General features: G+C 37.8%; 1 pseudogene; it reads left to right on the top strand.

The window, feature by feature from the left end:
- The window catches only part of LOC131167405 (multiple organellar RNA editing factor 8, chloroplastic/mitochondrial-like), a 34845-nt pseudogene extending 9121 nt beyond the window's left edge, over positions 1-25724 (top strand).
- Positions 25725-26084: the final 360 nt, after the last annotated feature.

Genomic DNA, 26084 nt, shown 5'->3' on the forward strand with positions numbered 1-26084 from the left:
TTTCATCAAGCTCTCTCGTTTCGCCCCATACATTGTTCCTGATGAAGCAAGGAAAGCCAGGCAGTTTGAGAGAGGCTTAAGGAAGAGTATATTCAAGCAGGTGGTGGTACTTCAGATCTAGGACTTTGCTAAGTTAGTCGACAGGGCAGCCTTGGCAGAGATTGGTGAACGTATTGATGCAGAGGAGTAGGGACAGAGGAAGAGATCTGCTGCTACCGGTTACCAGCAGGGTTATAGACCGAGTCAGTGGAGGAGAGGAAATCATGGCAGGGGACAAAGGCAGGAGATGGGAGGACGCGAGGCGCAGGCAGAGCAGGGTCCTCCAGTCTGTCAGACTTGTGGTAGGAGGCACTAGGGGGAGTTTCTAGCTGGTGGTATGGTGTTCTATCGTTGTAGTAGATCGGGGCATATGGTGCGAGACTGTCCTACCCGACCAGATGGTGGTGTGGTGTGTTATCGCTGTGGTAGATCAGGGCACATGGTACGAGATTGCCCTACCCCACCAGATGCAGTTCTAGCTCCAAAACCCTATCAAAGAGGACATCAGACAGCCCAGGGAGGTTATCAAGCGCCACGTAAGGGCCAGCAGAGGAATATGATGCCAGCCAGGGTGTTTACTCTGACGCCAGGTGAGGCTGAGACGGCGGGTGACGTGGTGACAGGTATGGTTGCTATGTTTTCTTTTAAAGTCATTGCATTATTTGATTCAAGAGCTACGCACTCGTTCGTGTCTTCGGGGTGTGTTAAATTATGTGGGGCTGAAACACAATCATTAGATGTTGAACTATTGGTATCTACACCGACTGGGGTAGCAGTGAGGTGTAATAGGGTGCTCTGAGGTTGTCCAGTTGATATTCAAGGAAAGACTTTGTCGGATGATTTGATAGTGCTAGACATGCACGAGTTTGATGTTATCTTTGGCATGGATTGGCTAGCGGCCAATTTTGCTAACATAGATTGCCGAGCACGAGAAGTGATATTCAGACCTTCAGGGAAAATAGAATTCAAGTTCGTAGGGTCACGAGTGCAATCCCCGCCTCAATTAGTTTCAGCTATTCAGGCCAGTAGACTACTGCTAAGTGGTTGTCCAGGGTTTGTGGCTGTTGTGAAGGAGATGTCAGAGAATGAATTGAAACTTGCCAGCACACCTGTAGTAAAGGAGTTTATAGATGTTTTCCTGGATGAGTTACCAAGATTTCCAACTAATCGTGAGGTAGATTTCTCTATTGATCTACTTCCAAGTACAGCGTCGATTTCTAAAGTACCATACCGGATGGCGCCCGTAAAGTTGGCGGAATTGAAGAATCAGTTGCAAGATCTTCTTGATAGAGGCTTCATACGATCTAGTGTATCTCTGTGGGGAACTCCAGTTTTATTTGTGAAGAAGAAAGACGGGACCATGAGGATGTGTATAGACTATAGGGAGATTAATAAAGTGACAATCAAGAACAAGTATCATCTACCTCGTATTGATGATTTGTTTTACCAACTCCAGGGTACACGGGTGTATTCAAATATTGATCTCAGATCCGGCTACCATCAGGTAAAAGTGAAAGTAGAAGACATCTCGAAAACGTCCTTCAGGACCAAGTACGGGCATTACGAGTTTCTTGTTATGCCATTTGGTTTAACCAATGTTTCTGCTGTATTTATGGACTTGATGAACAGAGTCTTTCACCAATATCTAGACTAGTTTGTTATTGTGTTTATTGATGATGTACTGGTCTATCGAGGAGCTACGAGGAGCATGAGAAGCACCTGAGGTAGGTTTTGCGGACACTTCGGGAAAAGAAGTTGTACGCAAAGTTCACTAAATGTGAATTTTGGCTGGAAAAGGTCGTGTTCTTGGGGCATGTTATATCTGGAGATGGTATTTCTGTGGATCCTAGTAAGATTGAGGCGGTAGTGAATTGGGCTAGACCAAGGAATGTCTAGGAGATCAGGAGTTTCTTGGGGCTAGAGGGCTATTATCACCATTTCGTTGAGGGATTCTCAGCTTTGTCAGGACCTTTGACACGAATGACGAGGAAGAATGTCATAATTGAGTGGGACGATAGCTGTGAGCAGAGTTTTCAGGAACTGAAATGGAGGTTAGTCACAGCACCAGTATTGGTTATTCCGTCTAGGGGTGAGGGGTATGTCATTTACAGTGATGTGTCCTTGAAGGGACTTGGCTGTGTATTGATGCAACATGGCAGGGTAGTGGTGTATGCATCCAGATAGTTGAAAGAATATGAAAAGAACTACCCTACCCACGATCTTAAATTAGCTGCAGTCGTATACGCGTTGAAAATTCCGAGGCATTACCTGTACGGCGAGCAGTGTGAGATTTTCTATGACCACAAGAGTTTAAAGTATTTCTTCATGCAGAAGGAACTGAATATAAGGCATAAAAGGTGGTTGGAGCTGATTAAGGATCTTGATTGTACCATCAATTATCACCCAGGGAAAGCAAACGTGGTAGCTGATGCGTTGTGCAAAAAATCTAGGGAACCAGTGTTGACGGCTATGGAGATCCAGTATCCGATCATGATGGATCTGGAGAGACTCAGCATAGAGTTGGTAGAGAGTGATCTTCCAGTGTGTATTGCCAGCCTAGTAGTATAGCCTACTTTGCAGGAAAGAATTAAAGCCACTCAAAAGGAAGACCCAGAATTAGCAGAGGTGATGGACAGAGTGCAAAATGGTCAAGGAGAAGAATTCAGTATTGCAGACGACGAGGCTTTGCGGTTCTGTTCCAAATTATGCGTTCCTACTGATACTGAGATCAGGAAGACTATTTTAGAAGAGGCTCACAGATCCTTGTATACAGTTCATCCTGGTAGTATGAAGATGTACAAGGATCTGCGAGAGTCGTACTGGTGGAGTGGCATGAAGAGAGAGATTGCCGAGTATGTGGCCCAGTGTTTAACGTGCCATCAGGTAAAGGCTGAGCACCAGAGGTCAGCAGGGCAATTGTAGCCGTTATTTATCCTAGAGTGGAAGTGGGATCATATATCTATGGACTTCGTGTCAAGACTGCCGACAACATTACATGGCCAAAATGCCATCTGGGTGATTATTGACCGTTTGACTAAGACCGCTCACTTTATACCTATCAAGATCAGCTACTCCCTCAGCCGTTTGGCGGAGATTTACATTCAAGAGATAGTTCATTCTCATGGGGTGCCTGTATCAATTGTATCAGACCGGGACCCGTAATTCACGTCACGATTTTGGAGGAGCTTACAGGAGGCTCTGGGGTCTCAGTTATCATTTAGTACAGCATTCCATCCTCAGTTAGACGGGCAGACTGAGAGGACGATACAGATACTAGAGGATATGCTCTAAGCGTATGTATTAGATTTTGGGGGTAGTTGGATTCGATTCATGCCACTGGTAAAGTTCACATATAATAACAGTTACCAGTCCAGCATTGGCATGGCACCATTTGAGGCTTTATACGATAGGAGATGTTGATCTCCTTTGTTTTGGGATGAAGTGGGTGAGCGGCGAGTTGTGGGGCCAAAACTGGTACAGCAAGCGAGTGATAAGGTTTGGCTTATCAGAGACAGGATCAGTGCAGCTCAGAGCCGACAGAAGAGTTATGCTAACCATCACCGCAAGAATTTAGAGTTTGACGTGGGTGATCACGTATTTTTGAAAATAGCTCCGATGAAAGGGGTTATGCAATTTGGGAAGAAGGGTAAACTTAGTCCTAAGTTTATCAGTCCATTTAAGATTCTAGATAAAGTGGGTCTGGTAGCCTACAGGCTAGCTTTACCACCTGCGTTATCCAGGATCCATGACGTATTCCATCTTACAATGTTAAGGAAATACATCTTAGATCCTTCTCATAACATTAGTTATGATGAGTTGGAACTTAGTGATTCACTGTGATATGAGGAGGTACCAATACAGATTCTGGATAAGAAAGTATAAGAGCTGCGTAACAAGAAGATTCCTCAGGTAAAAGTTATGTGGAGGAATCACGCAATTGAAGACGCTTCATGGGAATCTGAGGAACAGATGAAACAGAAGTATCTGCATCTATTCCAAGAAGTTTGATTGGGTAAAATGTAAGTCACTAGGCTGTATTTTCTATTGCAGGTACATGTAATGGTTTAATTTGTGTAGCATTTTAGTTTTGGGAGAAGTTTCTTTCGTATATGTAATCTCCCAAGACTCGAAATGTAACCACGGTATTCCTTCGCCATAAGTGAGGGTAAGTAATAAGATAAGTAGACCATTTTTTCTAATCAAGGGATGACGAGTTACATGAACAGTAAATTTCGAGGACGAAATTTTATAAGGAGGGGAGAATGTAACGACTTGAATAAAAGGTGGAATTTACATAATGTAATGACTCGAATAAAAGGTGGAATTTAGATAATAAAGAGGGAGGAAAAATGGAAACAGGAATAGAAGGAAAGCTGCCAAGCTTCATCGATGAACACAGGGTTTCGTCGACGAAAGCTTTAAGGATTTCATCAACGAACACAGGGCTTCGTCGACAAACCTGGCAGTATAAATAGTGGGAAAACCGAGATATTTTGTCATTTTCAGCGACTCTCTCTCCTTCTCTCTTCATTTTTGGGCCAGTTCTACGCCAGATCGACAAACCGAAGTCACCACGATGCTCCTGGGGAAGTTCTCTCCAAATCTGTCAAAGAGGATCATTGGTGAAAGCGAGTTGGAAATCATCCCTAAGTTGAGGTAAGACTTTGTAAGCCGTATTTGGTCTTACGATAGTTATAGGAAATTATGTATGCATGGAAATACTAAAGTATAATACTGGGAATTTTCAGTTTTAGGGTATTGGTCAGGAAGTCCTACGGGAGTTAGACTAGATTGTTTTGGGGGCTTTCTTAATAGCCAGGTAAGGGGATAAACTAAGTTAGTTCTTTTTTAGAAAATATATGTATGTATAGCATGTGATTTCTGGAAAGTAAATATGTTATTATATATGATTTATAATTTGGAAAATACAGTTAAAATGATGGTATGTTAAATATGCGGAAAATCTGTTTAGCGTGGCATGAGTAGAAAATGCTGTGAAATACTGTTTTCTGGAAATGTGTGAATGGTATGGATTTTTATAATGGAAAACCGGCGTACGAGCCGAGATTTTTATGTATTTTTCCAACGTACAGGTTGTGCTATGATATGTTTGTCGGCGTACGAGTCGTGCTATGATATGATTTGCCAGCGTACAGGCTGTGCTATGATTTGTCGGCGTACAGGCCGACCTATGATAAAATGTGTAATATCGGCATACGGGCCGATGATTTTTATGATATATGAATATATGCAAAATGATATGATTGATGAGAAAATTAATGATATGAAATATCCATGTATCACAGTTTTAATATATGTTATATGATATCAGAACCTGGTTGACTTGGTCTAGGCTAGCACTTGCACGGTATCGTTGCTATGTATCCATGGTTTTCGTGATCATGATATTTGTGTTAACACCGCTGTACGGAGTAGTGTGAGATTGGATGGTCGATGTGGTTATTAAGAAGTGTGTGTGATCGCCCCTAGTGTACAAACCAAGTCAGGCAGACCCATCAGACTTACAAACTGTATGTTTGACTTGGTAGTGGTCGGCCAACCATTGTCAAGTCCTGCCTTCGGGCCACACAACCCAGTCATGTGGGGGTAATACATGACAACAGCCAGCTAACACACCAGGGATGTTTTTATGTTACTATTATAATATAAGATGAGACATGTTATGAAAATGCAGTATGTTCTGCCATGTTTTGATATATATATATATATATATATATATATATATATATATATATGTTTTCCCAGATTTGGCAAATAGTTACTGGATATGTTATGTATGGTATAAAGTATAACACGATATGCTCATGTTGCCACACACTGGTATTAGTTTATTTCCCTTACTGAGAGGTGTCTCACCCCTAAATTTTATAAACTTTTCAGGAGCCCATATAGGAAAGCGGGAAAAGCCCCGCTGAGCTAGAGTTGCTTATCTGCCCTCTGTGAGGGTAAGTTTTGTTGGGACAGTTAGATTTTGGGAGAAATGTCCCTAGATATGATTTTTGGGATGTATATACTGAGATACAGTGATCGTAGTAACTCTGGTATATCATGATATATGGTATTGAGATGTGTATGATTGTATGTTCTCTGCTGCTTAGGCTTCTGTATTGTGGTCTAATGTATCCCTGGTACCTATGGGTCCAGGTGAATTATGATCAGCTGAGATGGTGACTCACTCGAAAAATGAACAGCTCGAGAGCTATCCCAAGTATAGGAGTTACGTCGTGTAATATTAAGCCCAAGGGCTAGATCGTCTCCTCAGGGAATGCGTTTAATCTCAGATTTTGCGTTCTTCCAATTGAAATTAAAAAGGTACTGAACTCAGTTCAGATTCAGGATTTTCAAAGTTGTTGAGATTTATTTAAACTAATTAAAATAACACGCAAAGTGAAACCCTAAAACTAACGTACATGGAACTAAGAAACAAACAATCGAAACCCTAGCCTACTTAAGGAAACACTGGGACACGCGTTAATTAAAAATGGAAACCTAGAACATGAAATTAAAAACACACAATGGAAGCTAAACCCAACACACACACGCGTAATAAAAATCGAATTTTTAACTAAATAAGAGTTCGAACCAAAATTAAACCTTTAATAATTAAACCATGAACGAAAACGGGGTAAAAATTCAAATTCCAATTAAACTAAGATTAAAACAATTAAAACCCTACAAAAAATAAATAAATTAAACCTACTAACAATAACCCAAGAGGAATTCGAAACTCAATCTTTAATACAAAAAAACAACTCCAAATTAGCAATACTTAAATAATTATTTGTTTGCAAAAAAGAAATAAGGAAGTAAAAAAAACAAAACTTTAAGATAAACCCTACAAAAACATTGTCACTTAAATAATAATAATAAAACAAAAGATAAAAGTAAAGAGAGAGAGAGAGAGAGAGAGAGAGAGAGAGAGAGAGAGAGAGAGAGAAGAGAAAAAAAAGGCCATGGGAGGCTCTGTTTGCTGCTGCAGTTGCTGCTGTGGTGGACCAAGGGGCTGCTAGCTGGAACAGGGGGCTGCCACGGCTGTTGTGCTTCGAGAGAGAGGGTCAAGGGGCTGCTGGAGATAAGGGTTGAAGCTGGCATGGCCTGCTGGTATGGGATTGCAGTGATCTTTGAGGTTGTAGCTGAAAAAGAGCCTCGGCTGCACAGCAGGATGGTTGGAGATCTGGCCAAGGAGCTATGGAGGTCTTTGGGCTGGTGGCTACTGGAGAGTTGCTGCAGATCTATGGAGCTGTGATGGAGTCGTAACTGCTGGAACAAGGGCTGTAGGGAGTCTGGAGTGGAGCAGAGCAGAGGAAGTCGGCTGGAGCTGCTGCAGAAGAGCTAGTATTTGGTGGCTTCTCAGCTGGAATTGTTGACTAAAGGAAGAAGCAAAGGACTGAAAAAGAAGGGAGGACTGAGTCTCGGGTTTGCAGAGCTTAGGGAAAGAAAAAGAAAACAAATAGAAACAGAGAAAGAGCGAGAAGACGAGAATAAATCAAAGTAAAGAGAAGAGAAGAAGAAGAAGAAAAAGAAAAAGAAAAAGAAGAAAAGGAGAAGAAGAGAGGAGAGTTTAAGGGAGGGAGAAGGGTGCCGGAGGCACACACTATGTGGGAGAGCAAAGAAGGATTAAATAGGAGAGGCTGCCCTAGACCCGGATGGAGAGGATTGACCCGGATGGGAGACCCGACCCGAATTGTTATATTTTTTTTCATTTTTTTCATTCTCTGTTCATCGCAAATCTGACTCTTCTGGAGCCCGTATCTCACAAAACTTAAAACACGAAAGTTGTAGATAATCCTTTCCTCTTTCTCCAAAAATTTGAATTGTCTCGATCGAAGCTCGGACGGAAAAGGTATGCATGAAATACGAACAGGTGTCGGTTTTGGTTCCTAGGAATTTTCCTACGACAAAAAACTACCAAAACTTCATAAATAGTGCAATAAAGTTCAAGAATGATGATTTTGGCACTTTATTAAAATATTGGAGAATTTTAGACATTTAATTAAAAATATAAACCGTAAAGCCCGGGTTAAACGTCCAATTACGCAGTTTCGGCACGTAATCACACCCCCCAACTAACGTTTTGCTAGTTTCTAACAAATGACGTGAATGAATCTCAGGGTGGTGTCTACAACTACATACTCCAATAATCATGAAATCAATGCACATGCAACATAATTATACCACTTCACATACAAGAACATAACTGAATTTCACACAAGCTCGTTCATATTCATGCAAGTTTCATCGTTTATATGTGATTTGAGAGCAGTATACTCATATAAAGTTAATCAGTGGCACATTCAGAGTTAATGCAATCATATAAGTTCGAGTATAAACAGGTAAACTCTCGAGGTGTGCGTGATGTGTGTGACTCAGTACACCTAAGACGCCAGTGGACACCTACAGAACGGTCGCTTTGACTCGGCCTAACTAGTATACCCTCAAGAACACTCAAAGAAAATGGGTTCACTCATCATATGTGAGGAGGAGTGTCGCGATCAAACATCCCACATATTAAAGGGAACAACGCTAAGTATATGGAGTGGACTAGTTTGGAAAGGATCTAGCCTATCTATGAGGTGTCGAGTCCTTCACCCTAGCATCTTCTCAACTACTCGCCATATCCAACTGAAAGCACCCTAGATCAACTTATTCACAAACTTGTTGTGAATGCATCTGAGGCATTAATCAGTTGAAGAATCTTCATACGTGGAAAATATGTGTCGTCCTTGACTTTTTGTGATATGTATTTGGGCCAGCATTGACATTTCATTTCATGTGCATGTGTATTGCTTATTATTCCTTCTTTTGCTCATTCTTCATTTTCTGTCTTTTCTTGATCAATTAGGAAAATCATAACACTTCTTTTGTAATCTTCATACCATCAATGGGAATTGAGCTCGAATAGGAGTTCATGAATTAAGTCTATCTCTAGGGGTGGCTCAGCCTTCACATCTTGAGTAGGCTACAAGACTACAAGACCTAGGTTTCTATCTCCCCACTAGGTGTCACCTCTAGGCTAGCAAATCAAAACATAGACTAGTGTACAAAGGAATCATCCAGCAAAAAAGAATTGAGTTCCATGAACTCTGATTTGATATTAACGCTCAAAAGGATGATAAATAGCTCAAGGATATCTCACAAGGTGTCATAGTCACCACGGGTGTTCTCTCAGTGCTCACAAGGAAACCCTAAGTGCAATGAATCACGTGAATGTGTTTATTCAGTCTCGTGAGATGCCGTGTAAATACAGGAAATTATATAGTCAAATTAACACAAATGTACTACCAATCGATTCTTCATGGAGTCATAAGATCATATAGAAAGAAACTACGCATGATTGACTCAAGTGTGTAATTCGTAAGTTATGCGCAAGTATGTGAAAGGTATACACAGTGTTAAGCATGGCATAATGCAATGTAATCCTTCAGTGCTCCTCCTTTCTTTCTCTCTCTTTTTGATTTTTTGATTTTTTGATTTTTTTGTTTTTTTTGTTTTTTAAAACCCAGTACGTGTACGTGCACAGTGTCACATGCGAATGCTCATCCCCCCAAACTAAAGTAGAAAATTGTCCTCAATGTGAAAGCATAGGGGAAATAGAAAATACTATGCACGGGAAAAGTAAGGCATACCTGAGTGGCGAATTAATGGAAAACAAATATTGAACTACAAGAAAATAGACCTAAAAACTAACTAAAAATAAAATAAGATAAAATAAAAGGAAAATAAGGGAAAGAAAAACATCACAATTGTCTTGGCGGAGGCTCTGGAGGAATTTCGTCTGGTGGCCGCAGGTCTATAAATTGCATCGGCGGTTCTCCAAATTTGAGCCGCCACAGTGGATCAGTCTTCATACCTGCACGAAAATCAACCTCAGATAAATAAATGCGTGTTAAAATACCAAACAATTTGTGTGCAGGTCGACCCTCTTGTGTTGACAAGAAAAGGTCTTTATTCAACATTGTTTCCAGGAAATGTGCTTCTTTACGAACTAACGGTTGAGAGAAAGTGATCGGAATAATTACCTGCAGTTCTTCAGAAGCATTAACATTAAAGGTTTTACCTAGTTCTTTGAAAATTATATGCTCACCGGACTGGTCACCCTCTTTATCGGGTGTACATATCATCATACCACTGCAAGAGTCTGCCTCCACACTAGGCTCCTTAACATCTGATTCAGGCAGGAGTGACGGTTTCACGATTTCTGAGCTCGGAGTATGAGGTACCACAGGTTGGTACTCCGTATGAGTATCAATCTCATCATCAACTAACTGCTCCGCTTCTAGCCCCGTTTCCTTTGATTTTTCTTTGACCTCTTCTGGTTCAGCCATGACTTCTAGTGCTGGGACAACTGGTTGTTCAACGATGAGCATCTCAGGTTGGGGAAATTCTTTCTCGCTTCTTGAAGTAGTGGTGGCCTCTGCTGTCTCAAGAGAAATATCGTGTATTTGTTGGTGTGGCTGCTGGTACTCTTGAGGACTAGGTTGAGGTTCCACGGGCAATTCTTCATTTTCTAAGATGTCCAACTGCGTGCTTATCACATTAATGGTATCCTTCAATTCATTATTATGATCCACTTGAGTTTGCATGAATTGTTGGAGCATGTTCGCCATCTGTGTTATGCTATCCTCCATAAATTCTGACGACGTACAGCTCAGAGGGATCTGTTGTGGCTGATATTGAGGCGGAGGGTTGTTTGGGCAGTTTGGTGGCTCGTATACGTCTCCACCATCGATTGTGCTAATAGGGTGTGCAGTTATGGGTACCTGAGTGCATCGTGTGTTGCACTGTGGGACATTGTCAGCTAAGTAATCAAAGAATGATAATACCTGATCTGGATCCTCGTTGACGGGCTCTCCATTAGACATAGTCTGGACAAAACACTTGCAATCAGGGGTAAGAGCACTATAAAAATAATCAGTTAACCTCCATGAGTCGAACCTGTGATGTGGACAAGTGCTTAGTAGATCCTTGAATCGTTTCCAGCAAGCCCCAAATGTCTCATCATCATGTTGCACAAAATTAAGAATCTGTTCCTACAAAAATTGAGTTTTCTGTGAGGGACAAAATGCATGCAGGAATTCACGCTCCATATCATACCAATTAGTGATAGAATAAGGTCTCATAGAATGAAACCAAATCAGTGCCCTATCCTGCAAAGTAGCAAGAAATAAATTCAATCTAGTAGATGCGTCAGCTCTAGCATGAGAGAAAAACATGTTGTAGGTTAACTTAAACTCTGCTAGGTACTGATAAGGGCACTCAGATTCCGTCCCGTAAAACTCGGGTAGCAAGGACGTCCTCCCGCGCTGCATCATGAAATTAAGCTCGTCATAAGGCAAAACAGTGGAAGAGGATGCAGTGGCATATTCAAGCTGCAAAGAGTCCATTATTGTGCGCGGTGCAGGTGCAGCCATTTTTCAAAACTCAGAATTTTTTCTGTTTTTGTTTTCTATTTTTTTTTTCTTTTTCATAAAACTAACAAAAATGATGGGAAAAACTCAAATTTGAGACTAAGACTGACAGTCCCTGGCAATGGCGCCAAAAACTTGACTCACTCGAAAAATGAGCAGCTCAAGAGCTATCCCAAGTATAGGAGTTACGTCGTGTAATATTAAGCCCAAGGGCTAGATCGTTTCCTTAGGGAATGCATTTAATCTCAGATTTTACGTTCTTCCAATTGAAATTAAAAAGGTACTAAAATCAGTTCAGATTCGGGATTTTCAAAGTTGTTGAGATTTATTTAAACTAATTAAAATAACACGCAAAGTGAAATCCTAAAACTAACATACATGGAACTAAGAAGCAAACAATGGAAACCCTAGCCTACTTAAGGAAACACTGGGACACGTGTTAATTAAAAATGGAAACCTAGAACATGAAATTAAAAACACACAATGAAAGCTAAACCCAACACACACACGCGTAATAAAAATCGAATTTTTAACTAAATAAGAGTTCGAACCAAAATTAAACCTTTAATAATTAAACCATGAACGAAAATGGGGTAAAAATTCAAATTCCAATTAAACTAAGATTAAAACAATTAAAACCCTACAAAAAATAAATAAATTAAACCTACTAACAATAACCCAAGAGGAATTTGAAACTCAATCTTTAATAAAAAAAAACAACTCCAAATTAGCAATACTTAAATAATTATTTGTTTGCAAAAAAGAAATAAGGAAGTAAAAAAAACAAAACTTTAAGATAAACCCTACAAAAACATTGTCACTTAAATAATAATAATAAAACAAAAGATGAAAGTAAAGAGAGAGAGAGAGAGAGAAAAGAGAAAAAAAAAGGCCATGGGAGGCTCTGTTTGCTGCTGCAGTTGCTGCTGTGGTGGACCAAGGGGCTGCTGGATGGAACAAGGGGCTGCCACGGCTGTTGTGCTTCGAGAGATAGGGTCAAGGGGCTGCTGGAGATAAGGGTTGAAGCTGGCATGGCCTGCTGGTATAGGATTGCAGTGATCTTTGAGGTTGTAGCTAAAAAAGAGCCTCGGCTGCACAGCAGGATGGTTGGAGGTCTGGCCGAGGAGCTATGGAGGTCTTTGGGCTGGTGGCCGCTAGAGAGTTGTTGTAGATCTATGGAGCTGTGATGGAGTCGTAGGTGCTGGAACAGGGGCTGCAGGGAGTCTGGAGTGGAGCAGAGCAGAGGAAGTCGGCTGGAGCTGCTGCAGGAGAGCTGGTATTTGGTGGTTTCTCGGCTGGAATTGTTGACTAAAGGAAGAAGCAGATGACTGAAAGAGAAGGGAGGATTGAGTCTCGGGTTTGCAGAGCTTAGGGAAAGAAAAAGAAAACAAATAGAAACAGAGAAAGAGCGAGAAGACGAGAATAAATCAAAGTAAAGAGAAGAGAAGAAGAAGAAGAAGAAGAAAAAGAAGAAGAAGAATAGGAGAAGAAGAGAGGAGAGTTTGAGGGAGGGAGAAGGGTGCTGGAGGCACACACTGTGTGGGAGAGCAAAGAAGGATTAAATAGGAGAGGCTGCCCTAGACCCGGATGGAGAGGATTGACCCGGATGGGAGACCCGACCCGGATTGTTATATTTTTTTTCATTTTTTTCATTCTCTGTTCATCACAAATCTGACTCTTATGGAACCCGTATCTTACAAAACTAAAAACACAAAAGTTGTAGATAATCCTTTCCTCTTTCTCTATAAATTTGAATCGTCTTGATTGGAGCTTGGACAGAAAAGTTATGCACGAAATACGAACAAGTATCGGTTTTGGTTCCCGGGAATTTTCCTGCGACAAAAAATTACCAAAACTTCATAAATAGTGCAATAAAGTTCAAGAATGATGATTTTGGCATTTTATTAAAATATTGAACAATTTTAGACATTTAATTAAAAATATAAACCGTAAAGCCCGGGTTAAACGTCCAATTACGCAGTTTCGGCGCGTAATCAGTTGGAATATGAAATATTGATTTTATTATTATTATGTCTAAAAAAAATTGTGGAAAATGAGTAGGTTGTCACACCAATAGCTTTATTCCATTAGAATCAGGAAAGCAAGTTTGAAGACTTTATTTATTTTTGGGTTGTAATAATTAATTAGGTTTAATTGTGCATGCATCTCATGATTTAATTTGAAACTCATACTTACCTTAGACTGACCTTAGGCACTCTATATTTCATGGAAAACCATTTTATAAATGTGCAAAAATTATTTCAAGTGCAAAAATCTTTTTTGAAATGAAAAACTCTAAAACAAGCTTTTCAAAGACCCCTTCATGTTTTTTTTTTGGTCACATTGATGAGTACTTTTCTCTATCAATAACTCCTTTATCTTAAAACATATTCAATATAAAAGTTGTGGGATTTTCTCTTAGCTCTCTATTGATATTAAGTACGTTCAATTTGGAGTTTTTTTGAAAATGTTATGTTTAAAATACTGAAGGGTGTCCGTAGTAGAAAAATTCCCTTCATGTTTCTTTCTTCTCATTGATGAGGAATTTTCTCTATCAAAAATTCCTTATCCTAAAAAGTGTTTAACATAAGATTGTAGGATTTTCTCTTAGATTTCTTTTGATACCAAGAACGTCTAATTTGGAGTTGTATAGAAAAGGTTATGTCTGAAAAATAAAAGGGTGTTAGCGCAGAAAGCACCCCAATGACTGAAAAACAACTAGTTTTCAAATTAAATCATATTTTAATACCCCAACGGCCATAAAACGGTTAGTTTTGGTTTTTGCCTATAAATACAAGCCAAAGACACTTTAAAAATTTAAGAGAAACATCTTGAGAGTATATCCACACATTCTTTGTTTCTCCCTTATTTTTTATACCCCCTTTGTGCATTAAATTTCATATTTCTCCTACTCTTTCACTTTGAAAATTCTTTTGGGGAGAAACTATTGAGCGTTATTGAAGGAAGCTTGGAACATATATACACTTGTATATTTCTACGTCAAAGGCTTCTTTTTCTTGAGGTAATTTTGAAAATATTTGAGCATATATTCAAGTTTATGTATATTGCTTGAAGGCCTTTACTTTTTATTCTTGTTGTTTTTCAAAGATCAAATTTTTCCTACTCTTCTTGAAAATCCTTTTGGAGAAAAATATTTTGGACGTTTTATTTAGAAAGGCTTGAGCCTATATTCAAGTTTATATATATAGCTTGATAGCTTTTTTATTATCATGTTCTTCAAAGATCAAATTCCTCTCATACCTTTTATTTGAAAATATTTTATAAAAATTTATTTTGAAATTGTCTTGAAGGCTTAAGCATATATTTAAGCTTATACATATATTGCTAGAAAACCTTATTGAATTTTTTTTTATAAAGGTCAATCATTTTAAATGAAAACCCTTACTTCTACTATTCATTTATTTGGAAATGTTTTTATTAGAGAAAATCTATGGGTTAGTTCAAGAATGCTTTGAGGTTATATATTCATTGATATATATATGACAATGGCTTAGGCTAATATTCACTTTCATATATTTTGTTCAAAGCCTTTGTTGGCCATACAAGGTTTAAAATCTTCTTATCTTGTTTTGATGCTAACAAACCAGTGGAATTTAACATATTTGTGTGAGTAATGTTGTTTCAGGGCTCATATATGAGAAAGCAAGGTTAAAGTGCCCACAAGGATCATATATGAGAAAGTAAGGTCAAAGTGCTCACAAGGATCAAATGAAGCTTAAAAGGGTCAAAGCATGGATTTAAAGATGATATATGAAACCTTGAAGAATATGAGGACATGAATGAGTTGTTGAAAGCCAAGGCATATTAAAGTCCAAAGAGCCAAAGAAAGGCAAAGTGAGAAAGCTCAAAGAATATGAAAGCTTGAAGAAAAGATGGACTCAATCCAAGGACAAAGCATGAAGACTCAAGAACTTAGAATGTTAATATCTTAGAAGTTTTCATGTAATTACTTTAATGTTTAAAATATCGTTTGAAATATTTTGAAGCTCTTAGGTTTCTTGGACCTAGATACCTTTTAAAATGTCTGAAAAATATTTTTATAAGGTTAAAAATTATTTTAAAAAGGTTAGAATCATTTTTGGAATGAAAAGCATCAAAAAGAGTTTCTCCAAATGCTGTCAGTTTTTATACAGCTGCATTGAGGTGAATTTTTCTCTATCAAAAGCTCATATTTTAAAATTTGGTTAATATGAAAGTTGTAGTATTTTCTCTTAGCTATTTTGACACCAAGAACACCTAATTTGGAGTTATACAGAAAAAGTTATGGCCGAATCACTCAAGCAGGGTCATTGCTGTCAGACATCTAAACACTGTTCACGGGAGGGACTTCAGATGACTGAACAGCTGACCTCAGACGTCTGAAGATTTTCTGGACAGAATATACAGAAGGCAGTAGCAGTTCAGACTTCTGAACTCGCGACTTCAGACGTCTGAACACTGTTCAACGGGAAAATTTTTTAAATTCTAATATTTTAAAATATAGTCATTTGAGCTCTAAACTTTCTAAAATTTTGGAAAATACTTGAAGGAAACTTTTGCAACATGGAAACAAGTTTGAAAGCCTATAAATACATGGTTTTTCAAATCAAAATACAACCATGAATTAAAAAATTTGTTTTGAGAAGCTGAAAGCAATCTTGTTCTTCCAATGTTCTCTTGCTCACTCATTGCAAAACTCTTTTTCTGAGATATTCTGAAGTGCTAATCCTTCCTTCTCTGAATTCCTACTGCTAATCCTCATCTAAGAAGGATATTGGTGAATTTTACACTTGAGCTTCGTTCTATTTCATATTGATATTTTACATTCAAGTATATAGTGCTGAAATTGTACTAACTTGCTCTTTGGGAGAGTATACTTGTACGCAGATCTTATCTTGTGTTTCTTGTAGTTTTTTGATGTTCCAAGGATTGTTTGGATCGTTGGCTAAGTAAGGGGATATTGCTTAGAGAGGCGGGCTCTAGCCTAAAGAAGTGACCGAATGAGGGGACATCATTTGGAGAGGCGGGCTCTAGCCTAGTGAAGGAGTGTTTGAGCGTGGGGTATCGCTTGTAATCAGGTTTTTTTCCAACCATCAACGGAACAGGTTTAGTGAATCCTTTGGTAGTTTGCCAAAGGCGAGGATGTAGGCTGGGTATAAGCCAAACCTCGTAAAAACCTCCGCCTCATTCTCTCTTTCCCTTACTCTTTATTTTCAGTACATATTTGAATTGCGTGGATGGTTTAAATTTGAAAATCATATAAACTACATATATTTGGAAATCAAACAAACTTAAGGTTTGATTTAGGTTGCGGAAACCGAAAGGGAGTACGTTGGTTACACCATATCGTGCGAAAACCTTACGGGAGTACGTTACTTGGTTAACATCCCAAAGATAAATTTACTAAGAGTTTATTTGAGTTCTAAATATTTGGAAAGAGTGATTTGATTCATCTATACAGGGCTTTACATCAGCAAGCATAAATTCTCATTCACTATGGGGCTTGGTTCAAATTTGGAAAATATAAACAAACAACCATCTTGAGTTGTTATATTACCAAAGTGCTAAATACTTTATACCTTGGTTTGGTTGTTTGTTGTTTAATTTGTACTTGACAAATAAATAGATTGTTTGGCTTGAAGATATTGTTTAATTGATTGGTTGTTTAATTGTGTTATTGATCGGATAAAAGAACTAAGTTCTCGATTGATTAAATAATTAAACAAACAAGTCAAGAATTGGTTAAAAGAAATAAAGGAAGTTTAAGGTATCTCAAAAGGAATTAAAATAAATTTTTAAAAGCCAATTCACCCCCCCTCTTGGGAAGCTATTCCTAATTTCAGCCTTATTTAAATTAAATTTTAAAAGGTTATTTTCATAAAGAAAATCATTTTCCATACTCTCATTGGTTTACTTGAAAATTATTTTGAGAGGAATACCATACTCTACTGAACTTCATTTTTAAATTATTTGAGAGTGCATATTAGAGTTTTCATTGTGTACATCTCTGCTTGTCTGAGAAGCATTCTCTTTGTACGCAAATTTTTATTATTGTTGTATTCCCGACGTGCGATCAAAAGAGGATTGCATTGGCTTATAACGTGCACCGGATTAGTTCAAACCCGATTAGGAGAACTAGGAGCACCATCATGTAAGGTGTAGTTGTAGGTTGTGGCTCAACCCTGAAATTTGAGCTAGGGTTTACCTCATCCCGTAAGGAGAGGTTGTAACAGTGTCGCTCCACCCGGTAAGTGAGCAAAAGTAGTGGAATCCTCTAAGCTGGTTTGGCTTGAGGCGGAGACGTAGATAGGATTGGCCGAACCTCGATTACAAATCTTCTTTCTCTCTCTCTCTCTCTCTCTCTCTCTCTCTCTCTCTCTCTCATATTTAAATTTCACACTTTAATTTCTGCATGTGTATGAATGTTTATTTATTGTCATTCTTATTTTCATGTACGCTTTAATTTTTAAATGAGATTTAATGTGGTGAATCGGTGAAGTTTAAATTAAAAAAATATTTTAAATTCCAATTCACCCCCCTCTTAGGATCACACCATAACTCTTATGTTTAAAATTTATAGCATGCTGACTCTCACTATGAAGGATGAATGCATAATGAATGAGTTGATAGATAAAACTTCATCCTTAACTGTAAACGTATTTATGTGTGCATAAGATTATTCAGGGGAGCTAAGCTCCATCCTTAGGCACAAAGACTTTAATTTAACAATATTATGGATATCATATGTGTCAAATTATTATTGTTTTTTTTTTTTTGAGTCCTAAGCTCTTGCAAACCATGAACATCATATCCTGCGTTTATGAATCTATGATTAGATATGGATTGTTCTTGGAATTTATAAACACTACAAAAAACTTAATTTTAGTTTTCTGATGCATATATGTTCTATAGGATTGACTATACTGACTGGATGATAAAAATGGTTTAATCTTTATCCAGTAAAATTGTTTAAAGAATCAAAATGATTGCTAATACTGGTTAGCTCATATCTTGAAATCAACCCTCACAATCCGTATAAGTTTTTGTTTGCATCTAAGCTCGCATTAAAATTGAAAGTGGGAGTTTTTGATATTAAGATTCTATCTTTTTAACTCACCCATCCTTTTTGGCTTAAATTCCTAATTTTAAAAGCTTACTGTGGCATGAATGTTTAGGCTTGTTTTGCTCACAATAAATCTTAAGTGGATATATGTTACTTAATGTTAACCCTATGGGTCATACCCTGTTTTGAAAATGACAAATACTTAGGTATTTAATGTCTGCCGAATTGATGTGTAAGTTCATCTTGGCAACATCATATGATGGAGCACTCAAAGACCTGGAGGAAAATGAAGACCCTCACTATAATTTATTTGTTGTAATTTCGATTTGGGTCTGTAATAGTAATTAGGAGAAAAAGGTTTGTAATATTTTATGCATATCATGCATGTAGGAACTACAAAGCTCAAAGATCTTAGAACGACTCTAGGTCCCTATACAAAATCATGACCATAGATGGACCTTAGGGAACACCCTTCAGTCAACCTTCGACTGACATCGAATTTTTTTGATGCCCTAAAGAAGGCCTAGAATGACCAAAGGACACTCACACACACACACACACACACACACACAGATATATATATATATATATATATATATATATATATATATATATATATGGTTATATGGAAAAGGTTATCGTATAAGTTAAAAGAACCAAAATGCACTAAATATGCATGTTCGGTCAACCGAACCTCTCAAGCATATATCTGTCAGTCAATCGAACCAGTGCCGAGTCAACAGTTTGACCACTGCCCGATCGACCAAACTTGCCAAGTTCATTCTCACCCGATCAACCAAACTCCCTTCGAGTCAACTAGTTGATCGTACGGTCGACCGTGCCTAAATTGTATACCAACGCCCTGGTCAACCGAGTTCCCACGTGTGAGAACTCAACGGTCCGGTCGACCAAACTACCCAGTTCAAAAGCTCCTGGTCGACCAAACCATGCTAAAAAGGAAAATCGCCCTTGGGACACCATGTCCGGTCGACCAAACTTCTAGTTCATTTCTTACCCAGTCGACAGAACTCGCACAACTCAGTCAAACGAACCTCCCTTCGATTGATCGGTGCTCTCAGGTTGTCCCATTATTTTTACCGTGGTTAAAATATTTAAATGGTGTTAATTAGGGTTAAAATGGTTTAACGCAATATTAATAATACCCTACATGTCCTAACGACTATACTTTTTCCAACCTCTATAAATAGCCTATCATTTGCAAAGATTAATAAGGGGATTAGGATTTATGATTAAGAAAAATCCTTAGAAAATATTTTTGGCCCAAAATCCTCATACTCCTCTACTTCGTTTTCTTTGAACATCCAAGCCTAGAGAGAGTGTTTAGATTATTAGTGTTTTATCCTAATAACCTTATACTCTCATTGATATTTGTATTATTTGATTTTTTTTTGAGAGGTTGGCTAGGGTTCTTCCTACAGATTTAACTTGATAAAACTTGTGTTGAGAAAACTCTTTAGCTTGAGGATCTTTGCATTGTCATTGCAAGATTCCTTAAGTAATTATTTTTGTGTAAAAAATATTTTATAAAGCTTGTTTTCAAACAACTCTTATGCTTAATACAATTTGAGAAAATATTTTTGAGTATGTTTGAATAATATTGCTAGCATCTTTGAAACACTAATCTGATATTGAGATTTCATATACTTTGCTTTCAAAGATTTGCTTGCTTGAATATCTCTTTGTGCTTGAATATTGAGAAAATATTGTTTTGAGATATTTAGAATACTCTTGGTAGAAATCTTTGAAACCCTAGACTTATGATTGAGATATATTGATATAAAGTTTCAAAGATAGTTCTAGCATACACTCTTGTGCTTATTTGAGAACACACATTATAGTGAGTGTAGATTGCACACATTCGCATCAATGAGCTTATAGTTCCTATCGTGTTGATGTGCATTGTTTAGTGACTGTGCGTAGTGGTACAAATCTGCTTATTGGAGAAGCACTGAAATTGTACACAAAATTTATATTGTAAATCTGTTGTATTCCAGACACAGGCCTGAAGAGGGAGACTAGCCCTGGTAAAATAGTCCCGGACTGGCTTAGACCCGATTAGGAAAGCTAGGTGCGTCATCCTGGTAAGGCGTGTTGGTTAAGATCAGCCCCTTGAATTGACCTGGTTGTAATCGATGCCGCTCCACCCGTTAAGTGAGCCTTTAGTGGAATTCTCGGGCTTGCGAGCTAGAGGCAGGGACATAGGCACAATTGGCCGAACCCCGATAACATATCGTGTGTGCATTTAATTTTTCTGTTATTTATTTATCACACGTGTATGTTATATTGTGAATGACGCGCATGATTTAATTTTCCAACGTTATATTTATACGCACATTTGGAACTGCATAGACAAACCTTAGGTTGCAAATACATTGCTACTATTTAGGTCAAACCTAGGAAAAAAGTTTTAAATTCCAATTCACCCCCCCCCCCTCTCCCCTCTTGGGAATATACCAATTCCAACACTTACGCACAAAACTTTGTCATATGATCTAGCATAAAATTTTCTGATATTCTTAAAATATATATAATTGCATTTTCTGGTTAAAATATAAAATGGTCTTAATTGTCTACCAAAAAAACATAGCTTGCTTGATCTTTGTATTTAAGTTTCTTTTTCAAGAAACATTTTTCCCAGTATTTATTGATATCAAAAGGGGATTTTTTTTTTTATGATTTTTTTTGCAAGAAATGAACTTACAATAGTTAATATCTTTTCTATTGCTTCCTTTTTTTCTTTTTTTTTTTCTTTTTTTTTTTTTTGCATAGAGGCAATCATGACGTGTTCAAAATTTCAAATCTTTTGTCATGAAATTCATAATTTTTTTTTTAAAAGTCCTCTTGAATAATGGGAGATTTCTTAACCTTTTTGCCAATAACAAAATGGGGAGAAGTTAGAGCAAAATTATTCTTTTACCTTTAGCATCTCTTGTCCTCTTGTTATTCAAATAATGGAAATGATATTGACCTTGTTTGTTTTTAATTGAATTTTTTCAAAATCAAGCTTCAATACATAATGCACAATAATCCAAACTGAACTCACAATGCTCAACTTTAAAATAAATAAATAATTCAGAAGTCTTCTTGTTTGAATATGCTTGAATTATATTGAATATTCTTTAAATCGTGCATATTGTTAAGGGGAGCCTTTTCAGGCAACTCAATTTTGCTCCTATTTTTGTTGTCATAAAAAATGGAGAAATTATTGACTTTTTGAGTTCGATCTCTATTTTGATAATGACAAGCCACAACATCTCATCTATGTGCTAAGTGTATGAACATGTTCATTTTTTCTAAGCACGGATGACAGATGAGAAATGGAAGTCGAGAAGCACTTAAATGCGCACACCATTCAGTGTATTCCATGGAAATTCAGAAGAGCAAAAGCATGAAGACTTTGTTTGTTTGTTTTTGGGTTGTAATATTTAATAGGTTTAAATTGTGCATGCATGATCTCATGATTTAATTTGAAACTCAACCATGACCTTAGATTGACCTTAGGACCTCCCAGTTTACATGAAAACCTTTTGCATAAAAATATTAAACTCATACAAAGGTTTTTGAAATGTTTTTAAAGTTAAATCAGGGCTAAAATGCATATTTTCAAAAGGCCCAGTCGACCAGCCAGACCTCACGACTAGGATTTCATTTTGTAAAGGCCCCAGTTGATCAGACCTCACAACCCAGTCGACTGGCCAGTCCCTTGGCCATAAATTATAAAGCCTCAGTCGACCGGCCTCCTTAATATACCTATTGAAGCCCACTTGATCGGCCTTCATATGTATGATAAACAGTAGATCGGTTCATAGGGCCAATCGACTGAATTGCGGTAAAATGGAAATCGCCTTAGGGTCAGTCGACCAGACCTCAGATTTTTAATTTCAGGGCATATAACAGTCAAATCTTTTGAAAAAAATATTATTTTAATGCCCCAACAATAATATAATGGTTATATTTTGAAATTGCCTATAAATACTAAGCCAAAACTTTTGGAGAATGTTAGAAAAATCATTGGGAAGTTTACTTGCATATTGTTTCATTCCCAGACATTTTTATACTCTCAATTTGGAGATCAAATTCCTATTTCTCCTACATTCTTCTTTTTGAAAATATCTCTTGGAGAAAAATTTCTATTTGGGGGGTTTTTTGAAAGGCTTGAGCTTGTATCTATGCTCATATTTATTTAGCTTGAAAGCCTTCTTATTTTTCATGAGATTTTAAAGTCTATATTTTTCCATACTCTTCATTTTGAAAATTTTTTTGGAAAATTTTTTTTGAGTCATTCAAGTAAGGCTTGAGCATATATTTATATATACATATATTGCTTGAGAGTCTTCTTGCATTTCTCATATTTCAAAAGTCGATCATATTGAAAAAGAAAATCCTAATTTCTCCTATTCTTATTTTCGAAAATATTTTTGGGAGAAAATTTCTTGGGGTCAGTCAAGAAAACTTTGAGCATATTTAAACTCATATATTACTTGAAAAGTTTCTTGGTTTATCAAAGGTCAAATTAAAGAAAATCATTTTCCTACTCTCATTTATTCTGCAAAATATTTTTTAGAGGATTTTATAATCTCTATTGAGCTTCATTTTAAAATCAGCTTATAGAAGAAGCATTTCTTTGTACAAAAAAATTATTTTTCAAATCTTTTGCATCCCTACGGTTCGGGTAGTAAACCATGCTAGGCATGGGGTATCATCTAAAGAAGGGGGCTCCGCCCTACTGAAGGAGTGTGTCAAACATGAGGTATCGCCTGAAGAGGAGGACTTCATCCTATAAGAAGTGTGTAAAGGGGGGCTCCACCCTGTAAGGAGTTATAATGGTTTTACTCCGCCTGGTTAAGGGAGCTGGTTGGTTGAATCCTCAAGCGGGTTGGCTTGAGGTGAGGACATAGGCACAGTTTGCCGAACCTCGTAAAAAATCGTTGTATTTGCTCTCTATTCCCTAAACTATTTATTTTCCGCACTTGTATGGTATATTTAATTTGATATGCATGCTTTAAATATTTCCAAATCTTAATATCTTTGATATTTGTGATTGCTTAGAAAAATCATATTCACCCCCCCCCCCCCCCCCCCGCGCCCCCTCTTGGAAATACACTATAAACATCACCTTAAATTTTGAAAAATTAAAAAATAAATTATCTTTTTGACAAATATTTTAAAATTTAGAAATAAAAAATAAAAATTATTTTACACATTTAAACAAACTCTCTATTTTTCTATTTTTAAATATGAATCTTGAAAATATTAAAACAATCTAAAATTTTTATAATTTTTTTAAAAAATTAAAAATTTTAAAATGAAAAGTAATTTTCACAACTAAACGAACCCTTAATATTTCATAATTCTTTAAAAAATAAAAATGAGAAACATCATAACTAAACAAGCTAATTTCCTCAAAGTCAAGGTTCTTGCCCGGGAGGCCATGTTGGCTCATAACACTCTGCAAATTAAAAAGATATCGCAAGACTATGGTTGATAGTTGTGTTCATGCATATATTTTCTCTAATATTAAAGAAATTCTCCTTGAATATTCTTTGAAAAATATTAAATTTATTCCAATAACTACTAATAATTATCTTAAAATATTCCTTTAATATTCACAACTATTTCAAAATAACCTTATAATTATATCCGAAGAGCCTTTCGTGTAGTCTGTCGCTCTCTCCTCCCCAAGCAAACCCGAGCTTAGCTACTCGTTTGCTCCTCCCCCTCCCTCCCTGCGCCTCGTCCTCGGTCCCTTCTCCCTTCCTCTACTTTTTCTCTCAGCCTCCGCTCCCTGGTCGCCGCTGGCCACCTCTCTCGGTCGCCGACCGCTTCCCTCCGATGCTTCTCGACTCGCCAGACTGGCGTCCTCTCTCAACGATCCAAGCCCCAAGTGGTCAAACTATCCTCCCAATGAGACGATCTTGCTTGATGGGTGTGATTTCGATCACTGGCTAGTTGCGATGGAGAAACCCGAGGGTGACCCCACGAGAGATGATATTATCGATAGCTACATCAAAACCCCCGCGATGGTGGTCGGAAGTGAGGATGAAGCTAGGATGAAGATTTACTCTGTCTCGACAAAGCACTACTTTGCTTTTGGGGCCCTTGTTTCTGAAGAGCTTTCATACAAGATCAAAGATTTACCCAGAGTCTGTTGGGTTTTTCCTGATTCTTGTTTGGATGTTAGGAATAAAGATTATGGAGGGGAGCCTTTTATTGATGGGAAGGCGGTTCCCTATGACCCCAAGTACCATGAGGAATGGGTAAGAAACAATGCACGAGCCAATGAGAGAAGCAGGCGCAATGACAGACCTCGCAATACTGATAGATCAAGGAACTTTTGAAAGAAGAAGAGAGAATATGCAGAAGAGAGTGCAGGGGGGTAACATGCCTCCTTTCCAGTCTCCTGTGCCCAACACAGTAGGAATGCAGCAGCCCAATAACATGGGTGGAATACAACCCAACAATGCGAGTGAGATGCCACCAAACAATGCAGCAGCAAGTGGAATGCCACAACCCAACAACATGAGTGGTGTGCCGCCTCCCAATAGTGTTGGTGTACCACAGTCGAACAACATGCCGCCGCCCTACAACCCTGGTGGTCTTCCACAACGCAACATCGGTGCTATGCCTTGCCTCACAACAACCCTGGGATGCCACAGCCTCACACCATTAACCCTGGTACGCCACAGCCTTGCAACAACCCTGGTACGCCACAGCCCAACAACATGAGCGGCATGCCCTACAACACATCTGGGATCCCACAAGCCAATAATACGAGGGGTATGCCTCCAAACAATATGAGTGGGATGCAGCCCAACATGGGTAGAGGAATGCCAGAGACCAACAATATGGGTGCAGTGCAAAGTAATATGGGGAGAATGCCTCCGCCACCAAATGCAGGATGGTCCCGTAATGTGCCCAGCAATGATGCGCGGAACACATCACACTTGCAGAACAGGGATGCTCCCAACAATGGTAACATGAGCTACCAAAACAGGGAAATGCCTGGTGCAGTTGCCAACGGAGAACATCAGGATAATTACAACCCAACCAGGGACATGTGAAGCATTTTTCGTGGAAACCACTCGCAGCTGTTTCTTGGTTCTAAGATTGATAATTCTTGTTTGTTTGATCTCTGTTGTGCTTATGAATTGTAGGTATCCCTGTGGACTCTGAATTTATGGAATTCCTTGTGACAGAAAAAAAAAAATCCTAAAATAGTCCTCTAACTATTCACAACTAACTCAAAATATTCTTATATTATTTTTTTAAAAAAAATTTTTAAAAAAAGAGAAGTGTGAAACATCGACATAATGCGTGCCCATTATTTAGCAATAATGATTTTAGAGACCATTTGACATCCCTATCAAAAAATAGAGAAACAGTAAAAAAAAAAAAAAAAAAAAACAAAACAAAACAAAAAAAACAAAAAAAAAGTGATTAATATGAGTGATTAATATTTATAAAACTAAAATAAATTTAAAACTTAAATAATAATAATAATAATAATAATAATAATAATAATAATAATAATA

The sequence above is a fragment of the Malania oleifera genome, chromosome 11, assembly GCF_029873635.1.
Source record: "Malania oleifera isolate guangnan ecotype guangnan chromosome 11, ASM2987363v1, whole genome shotgun sequence".
In the NCBI taxonomy this organism is placed as follows: domain Eukaryota; kingdom Viridiplantae; phylum Streptophyta; class Magnoliopsida; order Santalales; family Ximeniaceae; genus Malania; species Malania oleifera.